At 41.8% G+C, this 25,984-nt stretch overlaps 1 protein-coding gene across 3 annotated transcripts in view; it reads left to right on the top strand.

The window, feature by feature from the left end:
* Window positions 1-387: 387 nt before the first annotated feature.
* CDON (cell adhesion associated, oncogene regulated) overlaps window positions 388-25,984 on the top strand; it is a 70,626-nt gene continuing 45,029 nt past the window's right edge. Inside the window, exon 1 of one of the 3 annotated variants that reach the window (XM_089537396.1) lies at window positions 388-436. The gene's annotated coding sequence lies outside the window, so the exon portion shown is untranslated. Of the gene's footprint in view, window positions 437-1,646; window positions 1,668-25,057; window positions 25,232-25,984 lie in introns of those variants that run through there. The other 2 variants (XM_089537397.1, XM_089537395.1) reach the window with 2 other exon arrangements.

The raw sequence follows: 25,984 nt of genomic DNA, 5'->3' as shown, positions 1-25,984 counted from the left end.
CTCATGTTTCCCACCTCTGATGCCAAGGTTAAAATCACAACAGCCCTGCCAAGAAGAAAGATGAAAGTGGCTACCTTATTTTTACAGGGAGGTACATCTGTCTCCAGCTTTGACATTCCACAGATTTGCCTAGAAACCTTGAAATGCTGCCGTTCTATCAGAAACAACTGGAATTAAAGTTGTAATTGTGTGTAAACCACAGCTGTGTCACTCAGGAGGTCATAGTAAGTCATCATTAGGTTCTAGACTAGCTGGGGGCGTTGGGGAACTACAGTCCAAAAACTAAAATGTTCAGGCTGTGAAAACTGAGTCCCATCCTCCTTATTGTACGTAATTTGGGTAGATCTTCCACTATTGTGGGTAATTTGACTCTCCATCTTCCCACAGGAAGTATGCAAATAACTTGGATGTACTTTTACTTCACGTGCCCTCAAACGTAAGTTCTCCTTTCCCCCCTTAAATCCACAAAACTGAAAAGAGTCTGTCAATTCAAATGTGTGGAAATGCCCATCTCAAATGCCTCTTGCAAGACGCTTTGTGTAAAGAAAATGCTGCAGTTTGTTTAAGAGCAGGTATGGCATGTGCCAATGGCTGGTATGCCCTGACGACCAGGCCCTTGTTTATAATAACACTCTGATATGTGTAGTAAGAGCAGTCTATAAAAGGCAATGCGCACTGATGGCTGTGGAGGAGAAATGTAAACAGTTCAGGGTCTGAAGTGTGCATGCCAAGCTGTGAAGAAATTGGCTTGTGAGAAAGAGGTGGGATTAAGGCTAGGTGAAGCTCAGTATAGAGGCAGTCTAAAGAGATCTGTGCCTTTCAAGCACACATTTGAAATTTAACAATATTGGGACCCAGGTAACAGACTTTACTTCGTTCAGTTTATAACATTGTTCTGAACATTTATAGAAGTGCCATACGTAATGTTTCCTTCAAATTTACTGCAGAATTTGCTTTTAAAATGCAGTTTCAATTATTTCAGTGCCAAAGCAATGAGCATTATTTTTATTGCCATTTCTACCATGTTTTAAAATGTAAATACTTATTTCTTGCATTTTCTTACCCAAATAGGACCCCCAGAATGGTTTGCAACCATGTCATACAATTCTTAGAAACACATATATGTGCCATGTCCATATCTGTCTAATTGCAGAGCTTAAAGAAGTTAAATTATCTGGACTACAACTCCCAGAGTCCCCCAGCCACCATGCACTGTACTCATTGACACCCAGTGGCTTTCATATCAGTGGGACAGTAAATCTACTCCAGGTTTTAATCTGAACTTTAAAGGAGCTATCCAAGCTGCTTAAACCTGTTTGGGGGATAGGGATCAGGACCTTGGATACCTCCTTTAAAGTTCAGCCTTCAACTTGGAGCAGATCTACATGGAAGCTACCAGCCAAATGATCAAATGGTACCTGGTCCCATGTATATTGCTGGGCATGTATTAACCTAGCTTTCTGTGATGATGTTGATTTTGGTGTGGAGGAGCTTTCTACATTTCCACTGTCATGGAGAAATCATTGTCTTGTCAGGTTAAAACACTCTGGGATGCTGAACTTACACAGGGATGCAGGATGATTTCAAATGGTCTTTGGGATTTGGTGCCTCCAGGCTTCTCTAGTGATGTGAGATTGGCTCCCTCAAGGCTGTCTTTCCATCTGCAGGTGAAAACCTGTTTATTCCAACAGGCTTTTTTTAAAAACAAGAAATTGCTTTCTCAGTGTACTATATTATTTTTGCTTTTCAATGGATATATTTCAAATTATTTTTACCTTTATAAATTATTTAAATGCATTTTCAAATATTTTTAATGTTTTGATAGACTTCTGTTTTTACTTTCTTCCTCCTCCTCCTCCTCTCTCTCTCTCTCTCTCTCTCTCGTATCCCAGCTTTGGGGGAAAAGTGATATACACATAAAGCAATGCAATACAATACCAGATACTGCTAGTTGCATTTCAAAAAAGTAATGTTTCCAAGCTCTGATTCTCCACCAAATCACCTGGACATTTGACCAAAAAAATGCCAAAGGGGTTCAACTCAGCAAGGGAGGAGGAGGGCATCTTGCTCTCCAACATCACCATTTCATTGCACAGGTGTCAAGGCAGAATGCCTGAAGGATGATTTCTCAGGATTGACACCAGCATTGCCTGGAGTACCATCTGCCTTTATTCATGAGCAGAGAGCACAATGTGCAGCCCTGAGGCTGCCTACAAGGTCAGAACCCTGACCTCCAAAGTCTGCAGCCCTCTGGGCTGGAATGTGTTTCTACAGCAACCTGTTGGGATTTGGATCCCCTCTCCCCACTTATCAAGGGGACAGTTTCTGTTTTGGCAGCTAATGGAACAGCCTAAGAGTGTAACAGGATCCACAGCTGGAATTAAAGTAAAGGCCTGGCTTGTTTAAGAAGTTTGATGGATGGAAAACCCCTTGGGGTGTGAGGAGGAGGGGGCTGGGGGCTCAAGGCCGAGTCTTGGGAGCTGGTGCTGAAAGGAGAAGGCCACCTGTGCTCATTGCTTCTAAGTTATCCTTCCAATCTGACTCTCTCTTGGGCTATTTGTGGTCTGGTGGGTGGTTAGACAATAACTAGGGAGGTGTGCTGAGTCGCAAAGCCAAACTGTTTGCGTAAGCTCAGAGTTCTTGCTTGCTATTTGGGTTCTTCCCAACTTTCAAATGGCAACTGAGGGTGTGTTGTGGGAAATGTGGGAAATATGGGTCCAGATAAAAGAAGAACTGCCATCAAACCTCACAGTGGAAAAATAAATGGAAAGCAGAGGATCTCATTTCTTGGCCTTTCTAAACAATGAAATGTTTTACTTGTATGAATGAAACAGCTGTATGAAGGAGTTTACTCTTGAGAAAGCAACATCTGGATATAGAAGTGTGTTTATGTGCATGCATGTCTATTACCAATAAGATGCATCTACTCATTTGGGTGGCTGTGTGTCCTACTTGACAGAGGACTGTTTAAAAGACTGTGCAATCCAGAATGATTTTAAAGATAGTTAAGAAGCAAGATTCTGAATTGGAGCCATCTGCAATTACCAGCACTTAGAGAACAATCTTAGCAGATACAAGATCATCTAGTCCGCATTTTCTTCACTTTTGGGAGATCTGTACTGAAATTTTACTTAATAGAACTGCAATAATCATAGGCCAGGTCCAGGGTTAACTCAGGGGAGATGGCTCATGTTAGCCAATAGGAAGTGTGCAAGTGGAGAGACCCTCTTGGCTCTGACAAATATAATGCCAACTTCAGTAACTTAACTATAACAAAATGGTTTAAAAGACTTTCAGAAATGCAACTAACTTATCTCCTGCATCATACCAACAGCCCCAGATAAATTCTCCTAGATAAACAGATATAGAAACAGGCTTTTGTAGTAGGAAAACAAGTATTGCACCTGAGAATTAGGCCCCTTTGCCTTGTGGCAAGTATCTGTTCACTGTCTCACTTCCAGCCTTTAGGATGCTATGGGGAAAGTTTCACTCTTCAGTGGGAATCTCAGCACAAAGCTTGTTTTCCCCAGACCAGTGTGCCTGGACCTGTTCTCTCCATGAACCAAGAAAGCAGGGGAGGAGTCTTTTAAATGGCACTCCCCAGGTCTGCATGGAAGTGCATTGCAGCAGGAGACTGATGTGTTAAAGTGCAATTGTTTAAGAAAAGAAGAAAGAAAATAAAATCTTGACGCTGTTCTTTATCATATATATGGTTAGCTGTTATCAGTGATTATACCCAAACTTCTCTTGTCTGCCTCTTTCACTTCTCTGGTTCTCAAAAATGCTCCAGACACTCTAGAGAGAGGCAGATGTGGGAGTACTGGGGAGGTGAGGATTGTCTTATTTTGCAGGGCCTAAAGCCCCAGATTATCTTAATCCAGCTCTGTGTATTGGGTGAGTAGACGGTAAGGAAATTGTCTCTTTTTCTATTCCTGGAGGACTCGAAGAGATTTTGTTTGAAGACAGTTCTTAATTTCCTGCTTTCCATGCTTCAAAGTGGGGGGATGCCTTAGGGAGTTATGCGAGACTGCTCAGTTGCAAGGGCTCAGGAAGCTGAACTCCTAGGGAAAGTGACAGCTGCAACTTGAACATGATGGCTGCTTTTCAAATGAGCTAAATTACCGACAAGGGGGGTGTTGCCCTGTCAATATATTAGGTTAAAAACCAGAAGGACAGCTCCATTTGAAGGGGAGAAAGCACACTGCTAAAGGCAAATGTGCATACAGGAGTATTTCGGAGGTTTCATTCTGATGAAGGAATGTTCAGAAGGTTTTCTCTCACTTTAGATGGGATGGTCTTGTGTCCTGTTTCACAAGGGACAACCTTCTATCGCAGGGTGTTCGCCTGGGAATAGGATTTGTGAATTCGCTAGTTCACCAAATTTACGTAATTTGGGATTGCTGTGGAATTGCATTCGGAGTGCGTTCGGAATGCCAACAAATGCATGTGATAACCTTTAGTGCAATAACATGAATACCCATGATTGCGTTCGGGATGACACTGGAGAATACTTCCAATTTCCGTCATGTGATAATGACCTCTGTCAAACTTAACTGTTCCTAGCTCATGTCTTCACTCTTGATTCCTGGCTTATCCATCACTATTGTTAAAGACTCAGCCCTAAAACTCACTTTGGCTAGTTTCCTTCCTCTCATCACTGAAAAAAAAAGGCATGGGTGATATCTGACCAACAGGCACTATCTAATGATTCCAGATGAACTGGATGGATGGCCCTCTTCCAACTCTACAATTCTATGATTGAACTGGTAAAACCCTCCCTGAAACAATCATATTCCCTCAAATTGCCCCTTGCCCTCATAGTCAACTGATCAGCCATGCAAAGCAAAAGGCGGACATTGATGGATAAAGTCCAGCTGGATTCACCATGCTTGGTTAATCATTTGAGAAACATTCCCCCTCTCCATTTCCCTATTTGTGTCCATGCCCCTATTCCTGCTGTTCCTCCCTTCTTCTCAGGCCTGGTGTCAATGGCCAGAAGAGATCTCACTTCAGTAATCAGAATAAGAAATCCTATTGCTAGTTACTGTGATGGGAAAATAGTGAAAGTTATATTATCCCTGGCCTGGAAAGTTCCTACATGAAAACATAAATGAACGTCAATTGCAGCTGGGTAAGCTACCCTCTTCTTTCTTGAAAGAGGACACCAGCTTACAGTATGTCTGCTTTTTAAGAACCAACTCAAATGGCCAACTGTGGATTTTGTTTTTACCATGTATCTACCTTTGTTTCTTGCAAGTTTTCAAAAAAAGACATTATTAGGGGGACCAGCTTGGTTCTGACTTTTTAGCTGTTCTTTGCAGACAAATCAAAGTATAAAAAGTAAAGGTAATACCTTGACATGAACGTCTAGTCATAACTGACTGTAGGGGGCAGTGCTCATCTCTGTTACTAAGCCAAAGAGCCAGCTTTGTCCAGAGATGACTCCAATCATAGAATTGTAAAGTTGGAAGAGACCACAAGGGCCATCCAGTCCAAAGCCATACTTTAACAAATCCAGGCACAGAGGTCTGATCAGGGGCTGAGTGGATGAGTCTGGCTCAGCACACAGCTGCGTCCTGAGTGGGCCTGTGTGTGCTGAGGAGTCAAGGGGAAAATGCACAGGGTGGCTGTATTTACTCAACTAAAACTAAACTGGGATTGCCCCAAACAGGGATATTTATAGGAGGAAATGTGTCCTGAGGCAGTTGAGTGGATTATTGCAGGAGGAAGAATGGCTAGAGGTGTGTGGAAACAGCAGGGCAATCAATTCAGATGTGACACACAAAAAGGTTTCATCTCCAGAGGGAAATGCCCTTTGATTCCCTACCTTTTGGCAAACACCCAGTGCATTGCCTACCATCAAACTCCTGTGTGAAAGATTTGTGCAGACTCCAGCCCAAAGGACCCATCCCATCTGCATGCACTAGCACTTCCAAGCCAAGTCTGCCAGATCTCTTTATTTGGGCCGGCTATTGTCCTCACATTGGGACACCTTCTGCGGCTATGTGACCAAACATCCCTTTTAATTTCAAGTTGATATCAAAGGTTGACCAAGGGTGAAAGAGAGCTATTCCGTAGGTTAACAGATTTATCTGCAAACATTTGGAGAAAGCGCCCACTCGAAATTCCTTCAAATAAGTTACTTTCAAAAGTAAAGATTGCCAAATTTGCTTTTCTCTGAATGTCAAGATGAAAACGAATTTTTATGCACAGCTGTAGGTGTATCAAAAGTGAGTCCTGCAGCACAGAAAGTGTACATGTGTGTAAATGTTTCCTTACATATGTACAATGTTTTAGTATATTTGTGAAGGATTCGTGTTGGGAAATAGAGTCATAGAATCATAGAATTGTGGAGTTGGAAAAAACCACAAGGGCCATCCAGTCCAACCCCCTGCCATGCAGCAACTCTCAATAACATCTCCTTTTCTTTGGATGCCTTAACAATATCTCTGAATGCTGAGCTGCAGTGCTAAAAACCTGGGACAAAGTATTTCTGCACTTTGAATTCAGTTTGCAGCAGTGAAGGTAAGCTGAACAAAGGGGGAAGTGGGAGGAGGAGAGAGAGAAGCTGGGACATTTTAAAAGCACCTGGAAAATGGGACAACAGAGGATTTCTCGGGACAGTCCCTGTCAAATCACGACAGTTGGAGGATATGTGAGGCTCCCAAACTATGTCCAGTTTTAAGTGCATTTATTGTAACAAAAATTTCTGCTTTCTCTTTCTTTCTTTCTTCTTTCTTTCTTTCTTGTATTTAGAGGCTTTTCATAACCTGAGGCCTTAATTAGCGAGCATGTAAATCTAGCACTGATAAGGATGGTGGGTGGCTGAATGAGGAAGATGGGGTGATTTGGGAGTGAGGACCTTCTTGCATTGTTGTGTTTCCCCCCACTGCCTGCCTCCTTTCCCCTCCTTGCTGCCTCTTTGGCAATTTGAAAGTGATTATTGGGGCAGGCGTATGTGGTGCAGAGCCCCAGCCCTTCTGGAGGCTGATAAAGAGGTAGCCTTGTCTAGGTGTCTTGCCTTTCAAACTGCAAAGGACCAGCAAGAACTAGTGAAATCCATCACCACCACCACCACACACACAACCCCCTCCCAATTAATTCAAAAGTGAGTGTCTCTTTAAGGAGCTCTCATGGTACAGGACATGGGTTGGATCAAGTTGGTTATGGACGCCTGTTCTCATCAATCTAGCTCTCCATGGGGAAGGTAGTCAAAGCAGCCCAGCTTCAGTCTTCGACTGCCTTCATGTTTTTGGCTGAGCTGGGGTGGAAGCTGTTTCTCAGGCTCTTCATTTCTCTGGGGTGAGGGGGGATGAGGGGAGTGAGGGAGGAAAGGAGGGGGAGAGATGTTAACTTGGCCCCATTTGCAGCCAAGTGTAATGAAGAGTCAAGTTAGTTCTCCCCAGCAAGATTGCTTATATTATAACATGGAAACCACTTGAGCCAGGCAGACACTGTTGTTATTCAGACCCAGGCTGAGTCCGGTTGGGTTAGATTATCCCTGAGCAGGGTGTGAGATATCAAAGTTGGAAGAGCAAGGCAATGTCAGCTCTGCTTTGTGAGATTCACTCCCATGAATGCATGAAAGGCTCCCTGTACAAACTGCATTAGACTCGCTCCAAATGTTCATTCCCGATTGGTCACGCTCTGACCCACAGCTGCATTCCCTGACTGGAGGAGGGAAAGATGCACTGTGTCTTTGTTCTGCCAAAATCAGTGCTTGGAACCATGACAGGATGATCATATTACCAAAATGGAGGGTCATCTGGAGAAAAACTATCCTCTCGCTGATTGGAGGGGCATGTTCCTCCTCTGAAGGACAAAACTCACAGAAAGGCCCAAATCTGTTCCTCTTCAGTATGTTCTGTTTTGGTGTGTACATCACGGGTGCAAAACAAGGATCACAACATCAGTTCAGCACTGAAAAACAGTGTTCTGCTCCTTATGTGACATTCTGCCATACGAATCTCTTTCTTAGATAGTTTGCCTTCAATATCTATTGTATGAATTTCAGCAGGGATATAAGTCGATAGGTGCATCTACACTATGGAAATAATGCAGTTTGATACCACTTTAACTGCCATGGCTCCATCCTACAGAATCCTAGGATTTGAAGTTTTGCGTGGCACCAGCACTCGTTGGCAGAGAAGGATAAAGATCTTCTTTTACAAACTACAGATCCCAGGATTCCATAGGATGGAGCTACAGCAGTTAAAGAAGTATCAAATTGCATTATTTCTACAGTGTATATGCACTCCAAGAGTAAAAAGAACAAGTCATATCCTCTCGCACATTTTTGGCCCCTTGAATTTTGCCTGATTTAGTTGGCATCCTCCAGATGTACTGGACTACAACTCCCATCATTAGCCAGCACAGTTGATTAACCATGCTACCTGGGTCATGCAATATGTAATCCAACACTGATCAAGATCCAGTAGATATGTGGCTTACTTTATAGAGTCTAGCCCTCTGTTTAAATGATTGACCAGTCCTTTAAACAGAAGTGTAAATGGAAAGAACCATGAAGATTACCGCACTAGGGTAAAAGCGTTCCCCAATGCGTTCTCACGGGCGCGAGCCTGGAACGTGATGAGGGCCAGAACGCTAGTTTACCGCACAGCGGAACGCCGCCGTCGCCGCTGGGCATTCCAAATGTGTTCCAAATGTGTTCCCAATGTGTTCCAGGGAGGCCATTTCTGGGAACGGTTTCAAAACTGTTCCCAGAAATGGCCTCCCTGGAACACATTTGGAACACATTTGGAATGCCCGGCGGCGACGGCAGCGTTCCACTGTGCGGTAAACTAGCGTTCTGGCCCTTATCACGTTCCAGGCTCGCGCCCGTGAGAACGCATTGGGGAACGCTTTTACCCTAGTGCGGTAATCTCCCATGTCTAGGGAGAAGGGAGGGAGCTTGGAATTAGAGGAGGCACCCAGGTCAAAAGCTTCAGTATTAGAGTGGGATGTATTATATTACAACATTTTGGTGCTGATTTTCTTTTGCAATTCCCTGGTATGCTCCATTAACTTTCATATGTTTGCAGTGTGGTCCCTAGTGCTTCTTCCTTGCTGGATCCTGCTTGGACCGCTGGGATATATTTAAAAAGCAAACACCAGGCCTATCACCCACCATCACTTCTGTCAATGAAAGGATTATGCAGATTCCAAACCTAATCTATCCTGGCCACGTGCTCTTGAGCTTCCCTCATGCTGAGCCAGTTGGATCTGCTTATATGGCCACAGATGCCCTTCTATGCATGCCTTGTTTCCTGCATTGGGGGTGCCTTCTTGATATCACATTTCTTTTGATATCACCTTGATATTGAAAAACTGGAGAGGTGCTGAGTACCATTCCTTGTGGTAAACATGGATAAAATTTACTACTACAGTGGACCCTCGCCTTACGTGGGGGATCCATTCCGGACCCCCCCCCCTGCAAATTCCACCTATGCATGAGCCCCATTCACTTGAATGGGGCTCATGCACGCAGCGGCGCCACAGGTTCACACCCCATTAGTCTGAATGGGACGCGCCGCCCCGTGCGCTCCTATGCGGCTTGAGCGCATAAGCTCAAAGCCGCGTATAACGCAGGTGCACTGTATTCCTAATTTGGTATCACCTGCACATTCCTTTATCAAAGTCATTGATAAAAATGTTGAATAGCACTGGGCCCAGGGCAGAACCCTGTGGCACCCCCATTGGCCATCTCTCTCCATCAGTGAGTACCCTTCAATAGAAGTAACACAAGCAAAGTGTAGGGGGAAAGGTGCATTTCTGCAGCAGAAATAGGTCTACCTGGAAAGGTCCAAAATGAGACAATGGAATGGTTCTCAGAATTCAGCTTTAATATCATTTTAAAACTTGGAAGCATTAATCTTAAATCAAAACGCACGCTATCTGTCTAACATTCATCAGCACCTTTGGGCTGTCTCAGAGATGGATATGTCTGTCTTAATATTTTATCAAAACAAGTTTGTGAAATTCAGTCAACAGGAACTTTGCATGTTTACAACAAAGTGTCTGTCACTTAAACAAGGAATTTCTTTATTAACACTTGTAAAACATGGATTAACACTTGTAAATCAAAGAGGTAAGTACTCTTTTTATTTATATGTTAAACCAAAAGACAAAGGTGTGAGGATCATCAATTTCCTACATGATTCTCCCACTTCCAAATAATAACAGTTTCAAGGCTCATGAGTCCAGCTCAGGAATAGCGAATTTATAAACTAAGAGTGAGGGTTTCCATTTTTATTATTTTCATCACCGCGGCATTTCCCATGATGCAGTGCAAGTTCCATCTACTTCACACTTCCAGTGTGAACTCAGCTGTATGATGGGAAATAATACCTGAATGGTTTCCATATGTTCGATTCTGGTGGGTTGGACATATACATTCTGGAAGAAACTGATTTCCTCTTGGTTCCAGAGGGATGGAATTCCACAGTCAATTTCGCCACGGAATTCAAAGCACTGTTGATAAACATCAGTATGAAAAAGCACCAAGGCTTCCCTTTTTAAAGGCATTTATTGTGTGCTGAAAATACAGCTGGAGAAGAAAGCAAGCAAAGCAGTTGTGTAAAGAGCCCATGGTGCCATGCCAGTTTCCTACAGACCCAGAGTTGCTGTTTCGCTCATAGAACAGCTGAGCATGTTTTTCATTTGCATGTTGTCTGGCTTCTGTTATCAGCATTGTGCCTGATGTCACCTAGCTGATAAAACATGGCCTCATCCCCATTCATATTAGCAAAGGAGTGACTCAAACAAAGAGCAGCAAAGAAAAGGGGTTCATTTTAAAGAGGCTTTCAAATTTTGGCAAGCAGCCTCTGGTCATTCTTAATTCCCTTTATAAGCCTCTCAAAGCTTAGTCTCTCCCTCCTATTAACTTCCCCCCAGGTGGGAATCTCCACCTTCTGAAGTGTGTAATAATAGGTGAACTGGGCATTCAGGAGGGGGCAAATGTGAAAGGAAGAAAGAATTACCAAAGGCTGTTGGCCAAAATTTGTTGAAGCCTCAAGATGTATTTTATTGCCTTATTTGTCTAGCTCTGAGACATAGCAGCAGTAACCAAAGGTTTGTCACATTGCATTCACATTCTCCGTTCTCTATTGCTGGTTGTTTCTCTCTTACAACTAATGCAATTGGATGAATGGGCCAGTTCTAATTTTAGTAGATTCTTTATTAGCTAAAATGTTATTTTACATTTTGTAAGCTGCATTGGGTCCCTTGGTAGTAGAGAAGTAGATATAAATTGCATTTTTAAAAGTTGGGGATCATAAGATAGCTGGGATCCCCATTTGGGAAACACTTATCTAAAGGGTCATCTGAGCCCAGGATCTTGTTGTTTTCTTTTGCAAACCAGGATTCGTAAGCCTAAAACAAGGGCTGTTTCATACTCCCTGGTTGAATCTAGCCATCTGATTGAGTCTAGCCACTTCCAATTTTTTTGCTATCTTCTACCTTCCCTAGCATTATTGTATTTTCTAATGAATCATGCCTTTTGATGATGTGGCCAAAGTGCGACAGCCTCAGTTTCATCATCTTGTCTTCTAGGCAGAGTTTAAGTTTGATTTATTCAAAGATCAATTGTTAGGAAGAGAACACTGGATTTCTCAGAAAGCCTCCATGTTTGCATCAGGAAAAGTTTTAGATGTTGTTAAGGTAAAACATGCCCAATGCAGTCCCAATTTAAAAGAAAAAAAGCTTTACTTTTGTTCAAGGTAGAAACCTTAAACAGTAAAGGCCCAGTCCATTAGCTCTCTCTTTAGGATTCCCCTGTGGTGGCTAAAATGCAACATCTTCACATCCAGAAAGCATATCCAGAGGTAGCCATGTTCGCCATATAGCAAAGTACCATATCATTTTGACCAAATGCAGGGCTATGACTAACATTGTCAACACACACATTCCTGTATCATTTTGAACACCTTTCCCTAATGAAGAAGCCTGTGGAGCTTTGAAATCTTGCAACAAGGATAATGTGCATTTTGGTTGGACCAATAAAGATATCACTGTTTTGTGGATTTTGAATGATACAACAGCTTTTTAAATAGAAATCTTGCATTTTGCTTCTCTGGGAATAAACCATCTCCAGTGCAGACCATGCTTGATAGACATGGAAAACAAGCTGTCCTTCAACCCTTCTGGACCATAAAGTGGCTTGTCCCTGATGTTAATTTAGTTAGATCCCGGCCAAAGGGCGTAGCTTGTATCAATGCCAAGGCTTAATGAGCAGCTCATTTGAATCCATGCAAAGTACCAGGGAGCATGGAGACATGCTAATTAAAGTGACTGCTGTTCTTCAATTAAGCAGTAATTCCCCTGCAAAGAGGTTATTATCATGCAAATTAGACCCACTTAAGTGATGTAAATGCTTTAGGCAATATCTGAGCCTCTTTCTTTACTGAAAAGTAGGAGGACATTAATCCAGTATGCATGTACTGGTATTAACCAAGCAGATAAAAGTTATTCATTTATTGAGCAATTGGGTTCTCACGGCTTTGTCACTGAACAATACAGCCAGGCAATAGGGCTTTGCTTACAATAATATATTTATGAATAATCCTACTTCCATACGAAAAGCCTATTCAGAAAGTTCTCCAAGTTCAAGGGCATTCAAGAGCGCAGATGTATAGTTGAGGTCTGCCAGCAACATCTTACAAGTGTGTGTATATCTCTGTGTGTGTGCTGAGCATGTGAGAGAGAATATATCTGCGTAGGATTTTCAAGAGCAGGAGGGCAATATGTGCCTATGGTTAGATGGATCATGTTGACATGTTGATCCTGGAAGTCTGATGGAGACAAAGGGTTCAGTCCATTGGGGATCTCTTCTGTGCAAGTTTTCTTGAAATGAATGGGACTTGCAGTGCCGTTTTGCCCAGCTCCTTGTTCCTTTCATTGCAGCTTGCCATACAAAAGGCTTTCTCAATTGATTATGCCCAGTGTAAGTAGTACACTGATATCAGCCTGCTGAAATTCATACAATAGATACTGCTGGTGGTAACATTGTTCCTGAATAGCAAAGGCCATATATTTAGGAGCAATTCATACAACTTTTTCCTGGGCTAGGTTTAGGTTAACACCACATATCCTACTTCAGAGAGAACGGTCTTCTTTCTGAGATAAATTAGCCCTCTCTTTGAAAGTATTGTTTGTTTGAAGTGATGATCAGACCAAGAACAGGATAAAAATAAAGACATAAGAAGGCAGAACAAGAGAGGCTTGGAAGCTACCCATCAATGGGCAAAGCAGCCAGCTGAACAGCAGACACATTGGTCACATTCTTCCCCATTGTGTTAAGAAAATGGTCAAATGATAGAGGAATCAATGATCCAGTTGCTTCTTTTTATATATAAAAAGATATAAATGATGTAGGCCTGCAAAGCAATGGTCTGCCAAATGGGAAGAGTTCATTTACTGCTAATCTATCCTCACTCCCATGAAGGAGAAGCCATAAATTTAGAAGGACATTTAAGAGTGTGTCTGCATTACTCTATGCAAACATCCTGTGCTTCTATTGGAGTTGTTCACTAATGTTGGCTAATGTCATGTTCTGTGCAGATTTGAAGAGAGAAGGAAAAATACATCCAAACTAGGTGCATGAATCAACTGTCATTTATATACCCAAGACAGAGACATGTCTTAAGTGGTTCAACAATGTTGTTCTGATTACAAGAGCCGAATGCCCAGTGGAAACAAGCTTTAAAATGCTAGATGGTCCATCGAGAAACTTAGTCCTGAAAATAAATGCCACATCTGAGTTGCCAACAGATCAGTAATACACTATCAGAAAGCTTGTCATGGAGCCTTACCATAGAGCTCAGCACACTGCAGTGGTATGCAGAAGTGATGTGTTTAAAAGCACAGTATTCAAAGGTTGTTCAGGAGCAAGCAAATCTTTGCAGAGCTTGTGATTTGTACATATTAAAATGGGCTCTTAAAATGCTGATGGATTTTGGTATGCCTGGAGACTAGAGAGAGAGAGAATGGAAGCCTCAATACATCATGCCAGGCCTGGTGAGACTCCTGCATGTCTGAGTGGCAGCCTTTGAAATTCATTGATTTTTGTCTCTGGCAGCTTTGATCAGATTGTCGACATGGGGCCTGACAAGGGCTTGTGATGATGGGCAAGTGATAAAAGTATCTCCTCTCCAGAGGAAAGATAGATCCAAGCTGGTCTCTGTTTTTCTCTCCTATTATGTAGGCCAGCAAATAAATGACTTGCCAAGGCAGCAGAGTTCAGCCATTGATAATCTGTACTTCAGTCCAAGCAACAGAATGTGGAGAGGATGCTACAGCAGAATTAAAATGTTTGGTTCCCCGCTAGATTCTGGGACAAGGCACTGAGGGAAGTTGCTCTGCATTTAGCTTGTATTATTTGTGCAGACTTTAAAAAAGGTCTTTTGATCTCAGCACTGCCTGTAGCATGACATTAAAAAAAGAAAAAGAAAGCATATGGAGAAGCTAGATGCCAACAAGCACATTAAAGCTCTGGGAATGTTTAAGCATCATCAGTGAGTGAGCTGAAACGAACACTTAGGAAACTGAAGTTATGTATGCCAGGCCTGGGCTTACTAGGAAACAATAATGTACTATATAGGCTCAGGAAAATCTTGCTTTTGGTTAATTAAAGTTAGAATGGCTGTATGTCTTGCCGATTAAAGCCAGAAACCTTCAGCCAAGGGATAGACTCATTACTAAAATAAATATAGGCCCTCCTTGTGGCCTAAGTACCCTCAAGGCACTAGATCCCATCTGATCTTGGGAGGGTCAGTTAGATCTAAGATAGGAGATCACCAGGTGCTGCTCTACCAAACACTGAGAACCACATAGAACATATATCACCTAAAATGACTTTTCTATCTCATGCTGCTGTAAGGACTCACAGGCAATGCTGGGCCACAGTTATTGCGGACAAGCACACAACCTTTAAAGAGCTACTGAATGGACGATCATCTGTAAGAGATGAAAAGATGTAGAATCACACAGTATAGCTGCCACTGTATTTATGAAAGTTTGTCTCCTTCCAAAGCGAGATTTTCTCTAAACGGGTTCTTGATCCCATTTCTTTAACTTTTAATCCACAAAGAATAATTACCATGATAGAGTATTTAGCATTTATTAGAGAATATTTTTTTAAAAAAAATCCTTAAGCATATGACAGTGATGAAATGTGTCTGTTTTTATGGGGCTTTAAAATGATTCTTAATTGCATAAGCAAAGAAGAGTGTGATGGACAGTGGAAATCTGGAGTAATCCCAAATAGTGAGAGAATCAATGTGCTGTCTGAACATGAAAACAAAAACAGAGGCTTGAAGACCATGGCTTTGTTTATTTTATTCTTGGCCTGTGAAATCCTTTCACAGGGAAAAAAACCCCAAAAGTTAAAACAGCAGTAGCTATTTATATATCCAAGCCTAGAGTAAACACTCTCTGATGTAGTCGTCTCCATTCACAACACGGCAGCCATTTTGTTGGGATTTGGACCACTTCCTATTTCCATGGAAACATAGCTTTCCCTATTTTGCCTGATCACTTCCTTACAAGTTGTTTCTCGGGGTCATTTCACACAATGCAGTTATAGCACTATCACTTTAACTGCCATGAGGACATCCTATGAAATACAGAGATTTGTAATTTGGTGAGGCACCAATTCTCTCTAAATACTCTCCTTAAACAGCAAATTCCAGAATCCTATAGAACGTAGCCAGGGCAGCTCAAGTGGCATCATAGTGTTATAACTGTGTAGTATGTAAGATATCATGAATAGATATCATTCCAATCTGACACTTTTAAAAATGAGACTGGCTTGTAAGGAGGCATGGAGAGGAGCATTAGAGTGATACCTAATGCAAACGGACATTAAAAAGTGCATGGAATATATTCAGAGCCGTCAACATGCTAAAATACATTGTGTAATGTGAAAGCTCTCTCTCTCTCTCTATGTCCACAATAGTGACATTCTACTAATCTCATCTTTCTCTCAAATGGTTCTTTCCAGATGTTTTTGGCCCATATGTCCCAGAATTCCTGACCATTTATAATTCTTATGTTAATGAAAGTTGAAGTCTAAAACAGCTCGGAGGGCATCAGATTAGGGAAGAGTATATTAGTGTTTCAACTGCTATGTAACTCTAGCAAAGTTATTATTACTTGTAGTGGAAAAAATAGCAATCTGTGAATATGTACACAATCAACAAGTTTATTTTCTCTTTAAAAAAAGAGAGAGAGCGAGTATGATTCTTAAGGCTGAATGAGATCTTATATGTCTGAGTGCTCTCTAACATACTTGTAAATAATAAAAAACCCACCGTATTTACTATCTGTCTTTGCAGTTAGTACAGGTATACACAGGCGCAAAGGGCCCTGAAGTTACCCTCTTCTTGCAACCTGTCTTTGAGCTATAATTTCCCCACATTTTAAAAGTAACGCTGGCATTGCTGTTGAAGACTCCCAACACACCCATGCCACCTTTTTAGCAGCACCAAAACATCTGGAGGATCACAGATGTCTGCTTTTGAGGTGCCAGAATTCATCTACCCCATGAAATCGACTGAGCCCAAAGGCATTATTTTGGGAGATGTCTATGTATTCTCATGTGGGTTTCCCCCAATAAGAGAATACTAACCAAACTTAATGCTCTTGACTCACAAACTAGGTGCAATTGCAAAGAGAATGCCTGCTCATTGTCCCGTGAATCAACATTTTTGCATTATGCTGAGTAGAAAAATAATTCCTCCAAAAGTAGAGGACTCTACATATTTTGAGCCGATTTGGTTAGCTGCAGATCTCACCTTTAAAAGTTCAGGATTTGTTACTGGCAAAAAGCATGTGGCTTCCATATTTTTGTGGACATACATAGTTATACTGCAGCTGTGTTGTTTTATTCAGGGGAGCCAAAATAACACATATGGCATCTATCTGTACAAAGATATTTCACACATATGTTCTCTATATATGCATCATTGGAACACCATGCACTTTAACTGCCACACTGATGACAGAAAAAAGCAAAATGTACTCATAGTTTTTTGTCGGTTTTTTCAGGCTATGTGGCCATTTCTAGAACATGGCCATGTAGCCCCCCCAAAAAACTCACTAAAAACTATGGATGCCGACCATGAAAGCCTTCGACTTCACATCAAAATTTACTCCTTTGCAAATACCTTTATCCTCAGAATAGTCAGCAGTGCCACTGCTTTGTTTCTAGATGAACCCACATAGGTTGAGATCCTACATCACTGAGTATGGTGTAAAAGTTCTGCAGGTGGAACTACACTATGGCTTCCCCCTAATCACCCTAGTATTCACCATTTTGCTATCATAGCCCCCACTCCATGGCCATTTAGTAACTGATGGTGAGAGGAGAGGATCAGAGAAGCATCTGTCTAGCTCTGCATAGCCAGACACAGACCAATGATATCATTCATTGAGATCCACCAGCATCCTCCAGAGGTCTTGGTAGATGATGTACAGTGGGGCCTTGTTATAATGACTGGGACCATATTGTGTCCCAAGCACAAATTTTATAGGCTAATTTTGGCTGTTCTAACTCATCCATCTATTCTGCACATAAGAAATCACAAGATGAACAGATCTGCAACAGTGCTGTTTACTTCATGCAATCAATATACAACACAATATGTGTATGTATACTGTTCATATAGTCTCTGTGAGACAAAAACCTAGAGATAGTTAGTCGGTAGGATCTATAACGTAGTATCTTTTTATTTTAAAAAAGATAAAGCTCAATCTAATTCTTTTAGCAGCAATTTTGAAATCCGCCAACAAACTTGTAAATCCCATTAATTATAAGTGACATCTAGGTTTACTAGTGGTTTTCACACTGAGTCCTTATTACCTTGAGCCTTTCCGATTTACTGAAAGAGTACCTGGGGTCTCAAAGGCAACTCATCTCCACCTAAATAACTCACCCACCACAAAGAGCTATGTCTTTTTGTTCAAATATGATCATAGATTGCTTCACATCTTGTTTTCTAGTGACTGGTCAGGCAGAATTAAGAGATTTAACTTCTTGGGAAAGAGCTGAGGCTTCTTTAGGGTTGTGTGTATGGGTGTGTGTTTAGTTTTGTGTTTGTTTCTTATGATTACAGAAAATGTGGGTGTTTCCACCCTTCCTGATAATTCTTTAAGAATGCAGAAGGACGCATTGAAGGGTACTCTCCCAAGGCACCTAACTTTAATCATTGGGTAAACCTTTTGTGAAGGTACCTAGGAGAAAAGGCAGCCATGCCAGGGTGCTAATTAGCTGTGGAGTTAAGTTCCTGACAAATCCTGTTGAAATAAATGTGGGATGGGAAATACACATCCCAGAATGCAGGTAGAAGAATGTGAATGAAAGTGGATGAATGGCTGTCTGTTCATTATACATCCTCCCTCCAGCAGACAGGTAGTGGGAGAAAGAATGTTTAATCTGTGACCATAGAAAATTGCATTGTGACCTGCCTTTAGGATCTCCGCCTGCTGTTGCTGCTGTCAGCAGGACCACCCTTTCCTTAAGGAACAGGAGGAGAGTGTGTGAGAGAGGGAGAGCGCGCACCATGCTGGGGTATAGAGTCCATCCTGGCAGGGGACTGGATTAGAATTGGTCCCTAAGCATCACTACACACTTTCTCTTTACAGGGCAAATAAAATGGGGAAAAATATCTGAGCAAAGAAGGTGAAAAGACACAATTAATAGACTACATACAGGAGAAAATTGTTAGCTTTGTCTCATTTCTTTCAAATCAACTGCTTTGCAATTTCTTGCCATTTTGCCTCCCATTGCAGTGGAATATTTGATTTTCAGCTCTGTTGCAACCATCTCAATAAAACATTAACTCATGGAACGTTTTGCTGCCTGATGAGCAAAGAAACATTTCACCACTCTCAAGGGGAGTTTCCACCCAGTTTATTACTTTTTAAAAACGGTTCCCTCTTTCTTAGTCATGCCACAGGTTCATTTGAAAGCTGATGTAATGCTGCAACGAACACATAAATTGGCGGCGGGAGGGGGGAATCAGTGGTAAGGGAGCACTGAGATGTTTAGAAACATAATCTCAAAAACAGCCCAGTTATTTAAGTATGGCGAATTGGATAGAATATGCAGCATTTTGCACTGAGCTGTGCAGCTCAATGATCTTTGGCCCTCTGCTCTCATTTAACCTACTTCACAGGGTCCTTGTGCATACAAAATGTATTTGGGCAGGTGAGGAGATGCTACCCTGAACTACTTGGAATTGATATGTAGCAGAAACATGTAGCAGAAACCACATTGGGAGACTTTATTTTGAATTTGTTTTACAGGAAGGCAGGTATATGGTACCTGGTGCCTTCTACAGGTTTCCATTGTCCCTGATATTTGGCTGTGTTGGAGAAAGCTGATCAAAGTTGCGATCCAACAGCACCTGAGGGTCAACCTCCTCCTTAAAGAAGAGAAATGTATTTAAACCACTGGCTATGCACAAGACCTTTTCATTGTTTCACTGTAGTTTTCATAGGGTGCGTTCAAATTGAAAAATTACAACAGTTTGATACCATTTTAATTGAAAGTGGCTTCTTACAATGAAATCCAGGGATTTGTAGTTTGGGGAAGTACTTATAATTCTCTGCTAGAGAACTAACATCAACAACGTTAATTTATAACACTCTTTTCGCCAAAGGGTAGAACATCAGACATGTATAATCAAAAATGAAACGTATAAAACACAACATTTCAACCCTTTAAAAAGTGGGTAAAATCCTTCTCCTGCCAGAGGTGCAAAGGAAGGCTGTTCCACATATGTGGAGCCAGATCCTGAAAGGCTTGCGGTCTTGATAGAGCCGTATGCATTGGTTTGTTGTTGTTAACTGTCTTTGAGTCAATCTCAACTGATGGCGAACCTGGGGATAAGACGTCTCCAAGACTCCTTGTCCTCCACTGCTCTGCTAAATTCCTGTACATTCATACCCATTATCTCCTTAATAGAGTCCATCCATCTAGCATGTGGTCTTCCTCTCTTTCTAATTCCATTCACCTTTCCCAGTATTGTGTTTTTAATGAGTCCTCTCTTCTCATGATGTGTCCAAAATACGACAGCCTAAGTTTTGTCATTTTGGCTTCCAGGGAGATTACTGGCTTGATCTGCTCTAGGACCCATTCGTTTGTGGTTTTTTTTGGCTGTCCATGAAATCCTCAGTACTTCTCTCCAGCACCACATCTCAAATGAATTGATGTTCTTCCTATCTTCTTTCTTAATTGTCCAGCTCTTGCGACTCAGTTGCTTTTGCTCCAGCAGACTAACATGGAATTATGTCAATTAAAGTGGAATAATAGCAGTATAATTGGATAGTGTGAATGAGCCCCTGGTATTCATGCATCTGAAGATGGAAGGAAAAGCTATCTGAAGCTGGACACTTGCAAAGTAATTAAGAACACATGGGGCTCCATGTTTATTAGTTGACTTGCTGAAACTGTGAAAAGTCACAACTCTAAATGCAATTGTTATGGGTTTAATGTGCCCTTTAGCAAGACTTTAGCTGAACATTTTATAATTAATTCTTGTGAAGGTGACATAGTTCCGTGCTTTGAATTCCTGAAAGTAATGGTTTCACTAATGATGTTAGGCTTTACAAGTACTTACCTGGATGAATGCCAGACATTTCTTGAGGTTCCTTCTTCCCTAACCACTATCGTATTTATTTTAAAACTTGGGTGAGATTTAGGTGGGGGTTAGAAAATGTTTTGCTTAATTTAAAACTTTTGTTTTCAATTTGCAATTAATGTCCACATCTAAGGCCTGTAGTGAAGAATCTTGTTTTGTCTAGTGATGCTAATCTTTGCAAAATGCTTATTTTTAAAATGTCAAAGAGTCTGCCAAACATTCAATGGCCCACAATCTGTCTTCTTTTAGATGGATAAAACATAAACTTTCCTCATTTCATGTTATGTTGTTAGTCTAAAAGCCCATCACATTCAAGTGGATTCTAAACACAGACATATGAATCATACCAGCACTGACTGACAACATAGCACTTTGATTCTGAATTGTCCATAATGTGTCGTGTTCAGAGATTTAGTAACATTTCATTGAACTGTTCTACAGGGAGACGGGATAGAGACTAGTAAAGGCTGTGATTGCTAGAGAGTAAGCCCAATGGGATACAGTAGGGTAACTTTCAAGTAAACATGCAAGCGAGACCATTGCACATACACAAAAATGAGAAGTGTGGGGAAAATTCAGGGCTCCATGTTTCTATGAACAAGAGCAAACTTGATTAGAAAGTGCATCAAGAGCTATTCAAATGTTGAGATAGGGATGGGAAAAAATTGAAAATAATCAGAAAATGGCCAAAAACCATGTTTTTGATGAGAATAATCCTGTACTGCTAAGATGCTTCATAGTTTGGAACTAATTCTATGCAAAACTTGTACATGTGTGTTATTTTTCAGCAGAAAATAGCATTTTCTGCACCAGGCTTACAGCAAAAGGAAGGCCAGCTGTTCAATCACTGCTCCTTTTGCATCCAGTCACCTTGAGAGCAACAACCAAGTAGCTGGCCAGCTGCCTTCCTTTTGCTGTAAGCCTAGTGCAGGCAAGATGGAGGATCAGGTCTGGGCCATTACTGCCGCTGTATTCACACTTGAGAGGTGGAAGAGGAGGCAGTGCCAAGCTCAGCATGGTTGAGATAGATGCCATTGGCCAGGTGCACTGTTCCTGGTATGTGCCAGGATTGTTGCCCAAGACGGGGCCGTTTGGAGACCACTGCTGTCGCTTAAAGTTGCTCTATTGGTACGCCATCTGTTCCTTTATTTCCAGCGTTGCCAATTTCCGGGGAATTCTCCGGAATCCGAGGAATCTAATCAATTCCTTTCCAAGGATTTTGACTGAATATTCCGGTAAATATTGGTGAATTCCGGGGATTTTGGTAAAACATTCCGGGGGGTATCTTCGAGGCTTGTTGGCAACACTGTTTATTTCTCCTAAAGGGGAGGCACTACTAACCCCTATATTTATCTGTAAGTTCAATGAATGCCAGAGCGTGCAAAAGTTACTCTTTGGACTACAAAATACATATTTATATGTATTATGTATTATGCTACTATTTCTTAGATTGTACGCCATGGGCATGTTTTCTAGTATCCATTTTATTGTTTGTATGTACAGCGCTGTGCAAATCTACAGTGCTATATAAATAAAGCACAATAATAATAATAATAATAATAATAATAATAATAATACATCTTCTGGAAGCCCCAAGACAGCATGGTGGCTATTGCCGCTGGAGGCTTCTGGAAATAGTACTGGAAATAATAGCCAGAGTTTGAAAAAAATTAAGTTCTTGGAATACAATTTCCAGAATCCCCAGTTCTGTTGCATGTCCAGTTCTCAAGTAATGACTATATCCTATTGCTAGGCAGAAGAAAGCCATTGGCCATTGATTTAAAAGGGCCTTGTTCAGTATTCATATTGGGGAGAAGAGAAGCTTTAATGTAATTTACACATGCAGCTGACATTTTTATCCAATGCATATTGCACCATTCTTTTCTAAATTTGGCAGCTAATGCTGTCATAAAAGGTAAGAGCAGTGATTTAAGGGTACCTAATTCAGTAGAAGGACCACCTGTTTGTTGGATACTAGACTGATTCTACCTCAGTCAGTCCACTTCACTATACCTCTTATGCCCCTTTACTGAGACCAGTCAGGCTTTCAAATTAATAGAAACCAACCTTGTGGCATTTCTTTAAAGCCTTCTAGATCCCCCAAGGATTAAAATACTGTCTGGCAAACGAACAGTTTTCTTTATTTATGACACAGGGCCATTTTTAATTTCAGAAGTTGCCATGCATATCATCACTGTGGTCTCTAGGGGACATCAGGCATAAAACTGAACCACTGGTACTGCATACCATACTGCTCTCATTTCACATGACTAATGCACTCATTTCACAGGATTTACCATTTATTTACTAGCTATAGGCTAACCTATAATTTACGTACCTATAGGCTATCCGGCAGAGACAGCAGTGACTTGTCCTTAACTATTTTTATTCTTATTTTTATTCTTATTCTCGGTCATTAATCAAAATGGAGTATAAGTTATCAAACCAATACTTACTTGTTACTGCTCTAGCAAGTAACAAGTACCTATTCTTGGTCATTAAGCAGAATGGAATATAGGTTAGCAAACCTATATTTACTTGTGAAGTCAAAGGTTTTCCTGGCTGGCATCCATAGTTTTTTGTGGGTTTTTCAGGCTATGTGGCCATGTTCAAGAAGAGTTTACTCCTGACGTTTCGCCAGCATCTGTGGCTGGCATCTTCAGAGATGCTGACCCACTCTCTTCCATGCCAGCATTCTCTAAAGATGCCAGCCACTGATGCTGGCGAAACGTCAGGAATAAACTCTTCTAGAACATGGCCACAGAAAAACCCACAAAAAACTATATTTACTTGTTAATGTTTCAGTCAGTCACCCAAAGGGTTTTCAAAGCAGAGTGAGAATTTCAATGCTGGTCTCCCAGAGCCCTACTCTGACACTCAAACTAATACTCCATGGTGCTCTGCAATAGTACAGTGCAACATAATTGTGCTAGCGAGGATTTTCATTTCAACAACCTTTAGCTGGGCCCAGGCCCAGATAAATATATACTGCAGTCAGACACTGTATGTCCAATATAAAATGCAATGTGAACCACAGAACTGTCAAAACCAGAAAATGCCCGGAGGTAGGCGCATGAGAGTAGGTGGCCCTGATTCCTCCTCATCCTGCCTCACATATACACACAAGAGGACAAATGTTTCTGTGGACGGTGTGTGTACTAGAAAGAATGAAAGAACATGACTGTGTACATGTCTGTGGGTGTGTGGCTGTGGCTGTGCAAGAGACAGAATGTATGAAAGTGAAGTCAAAGGCTTTCATGGCTTTCAGCATCCATAGTTTTTTGTGGGTTTTCCAAGCTATGTGGACACGTTCTAGAAGAGTTTGTTCCTGACGTTTCGCCAGCATCTATGAATGGATGCCAGTGAAAGTTACACAGTGTTCAGTGGTTGTGCGCTTTCAAGTCACATTTCCAACATGGCGACTCTATGGCGAACCTATCATCGGGCAAGATCTGTTCAGAGGAGGATTGCCATTGCCTTCCTTTGAGGCTGAGAGAGTGTGACTTGTGCGCAAGGTCTCCCAGTGCGTTTCATGGACGAATTTCTTCAGAGGATGGCCATTGCCTTCCTCTGAGGCTGAGAGAGTGTGACTTGTGCGCAAGGTCTCCCAGTGCGTTTCATGGACAAATTTCTTCAGAGGATGGCCATTGCCTTCCTCTGAGGCTGAGAGAGTGTGACTTGTGCGCAAGGTTTGGGGTTTTTTTAGTGAAGTATTTTTTATTTCGCATATAAATCCACAAGTTTTGCCCATAAGATGTTGTGAAATTATACAATTATAGGTTTAAAATGTAAGTAGGTTATATATATATATATATATATATATATATGGAGATGAATTATAAGATTATAAAACAAAGGAAATATCAGAGCTCAGGAAGATTTATGTTAGTCTAAGATATGTGAATATAGGTATGTTTTCTATATGTATATTTGTATATGTTTTCTATATGTGTTTTTTTAATATAATAAAGATTAAAAATAATCTGCGCAATATTGTTTCCTGATAAAACTGTTAAAATTCGAATATACACCACATAATAATAAAAACAAAACAACAACAGCCTCAAAATGTTTTTATTTGTGTACTAAGTGGAGAGGGGCCACATAAGGAGCGCCACAGGATTGAAAACGAATGGATTAAACCAAACTCTCCCCCGGCCCCCTCCGGCTTTGGGAAGTTGGTACATTCCATTCGTAAATTGGGGCGGGGCCGGGGAGGGAAATAACCGTTTGGCCAGAAGGGGGCGTGGCCAGCTCAGTTTGGAGCGGAGAAAGAAGAAGGAGGAGGGCGGGATCCGGATGCTGCGCATGCGCAAAAGAGAGACAGAGAGGAGTGGGCGTGGCTTATCCCCTCCTGCAGCCGCCGAGGTCCCTCTCAGTCTCATTCTGGCAGTCGCTCGCGAGGGAGCAGGGCGGCAGGAGCGCTGCTGGCGACGGGGGCCGCGGCGTCTGTTGGATGGAGGGTCCCGTCCGCCTCGCCGGTTCTCTGGGGAATGCGTCGGGGAGCGGAGGCTGCCGCCGAGTGGCACCCAGGGCTCTATGGGCGCAGGAAGCGGCGCCTCTGCTGCTGCTGCTGCTGCTGCTATTGAGCGGTAAGGAGGGAGGGTCAGGACTCGGGAAGGCCGTTTCTCCCAGAGTCCCAGAGAGAGCACTGGCTCGAGGCTGCTATGGAATTCTGGGAGTTGGAGTTCGTCGTGGGCGCAGAGTGGTTGCAAGCAGGGGATCCAGGCGCAATTCCTTTGCTTGCTTGGGTTTCTTAAGTCCCAGGATAGTCAATGGAACTACTTAATAGTTACTCTGGGTAGTTGTGGCATTGTAACTCTGAGTGAGAAAGGAGTAGCAGGCCATCCAGCTCCTTAGTTTGCTTCATAGTCTAGTCTTTATATATATATATATATATATATACATATACACAAAGATATATACAGTATATATATATATATATACACACACACACAAAGACACACATAACGTTATGTGTGTGTATTGTGGTTTCAGAATGAGGGTAATGGTCTGGAGTAATTACGAAGTAGTTGCAAAGTGGTGCATAAATGATGTAGATAGAAGACCTCTGGGGCATAGGGGCTGTTTTGCCAATTCCTAACCTCTTTCTGGCCTTCATATCTCTGGCTCAGGATGAAATGTGTTGACAGATGTGGCATTTCTCTCTCCCCTGGCCTTGCCACGCTTTGCGCCCGAAGAGTGTTCTGGATTGCCTTTAATTCAGTCAAAATGTGCTTCCTTTGCTTTGTTTGTACATGTCACTGTATGGAGCTTTATGCCGTATCTAGGGAGAAAGACAGGAGTAGGAGAAGTCCCCAGGGGATGTGTGAACATGAGGGAGA

The sequence above is a fragment of the Sceloporus occidentalis genome, unplaced genomic scaffold (genome assembly GCF_023333645.1).
Source record: "Sceloporus occidentalis isolate IW3139 unplaced genomic scaffold, rSceOcc1.0.p SCAF_9, whole genome shotgun sequence".
Classification (NCBI taxonomy): Eukaryota; Metazoa; Chordata; class Lepidosauria; order Squamata; family Phrynosomatidae; genus Sceloporus; species Sceloporus occidentalis.
The sequence above is the reverse complement of the archived record's forward strand: the minus strand, read 5'-3'. Positions and strand labels throughout refer to the sequence as shown.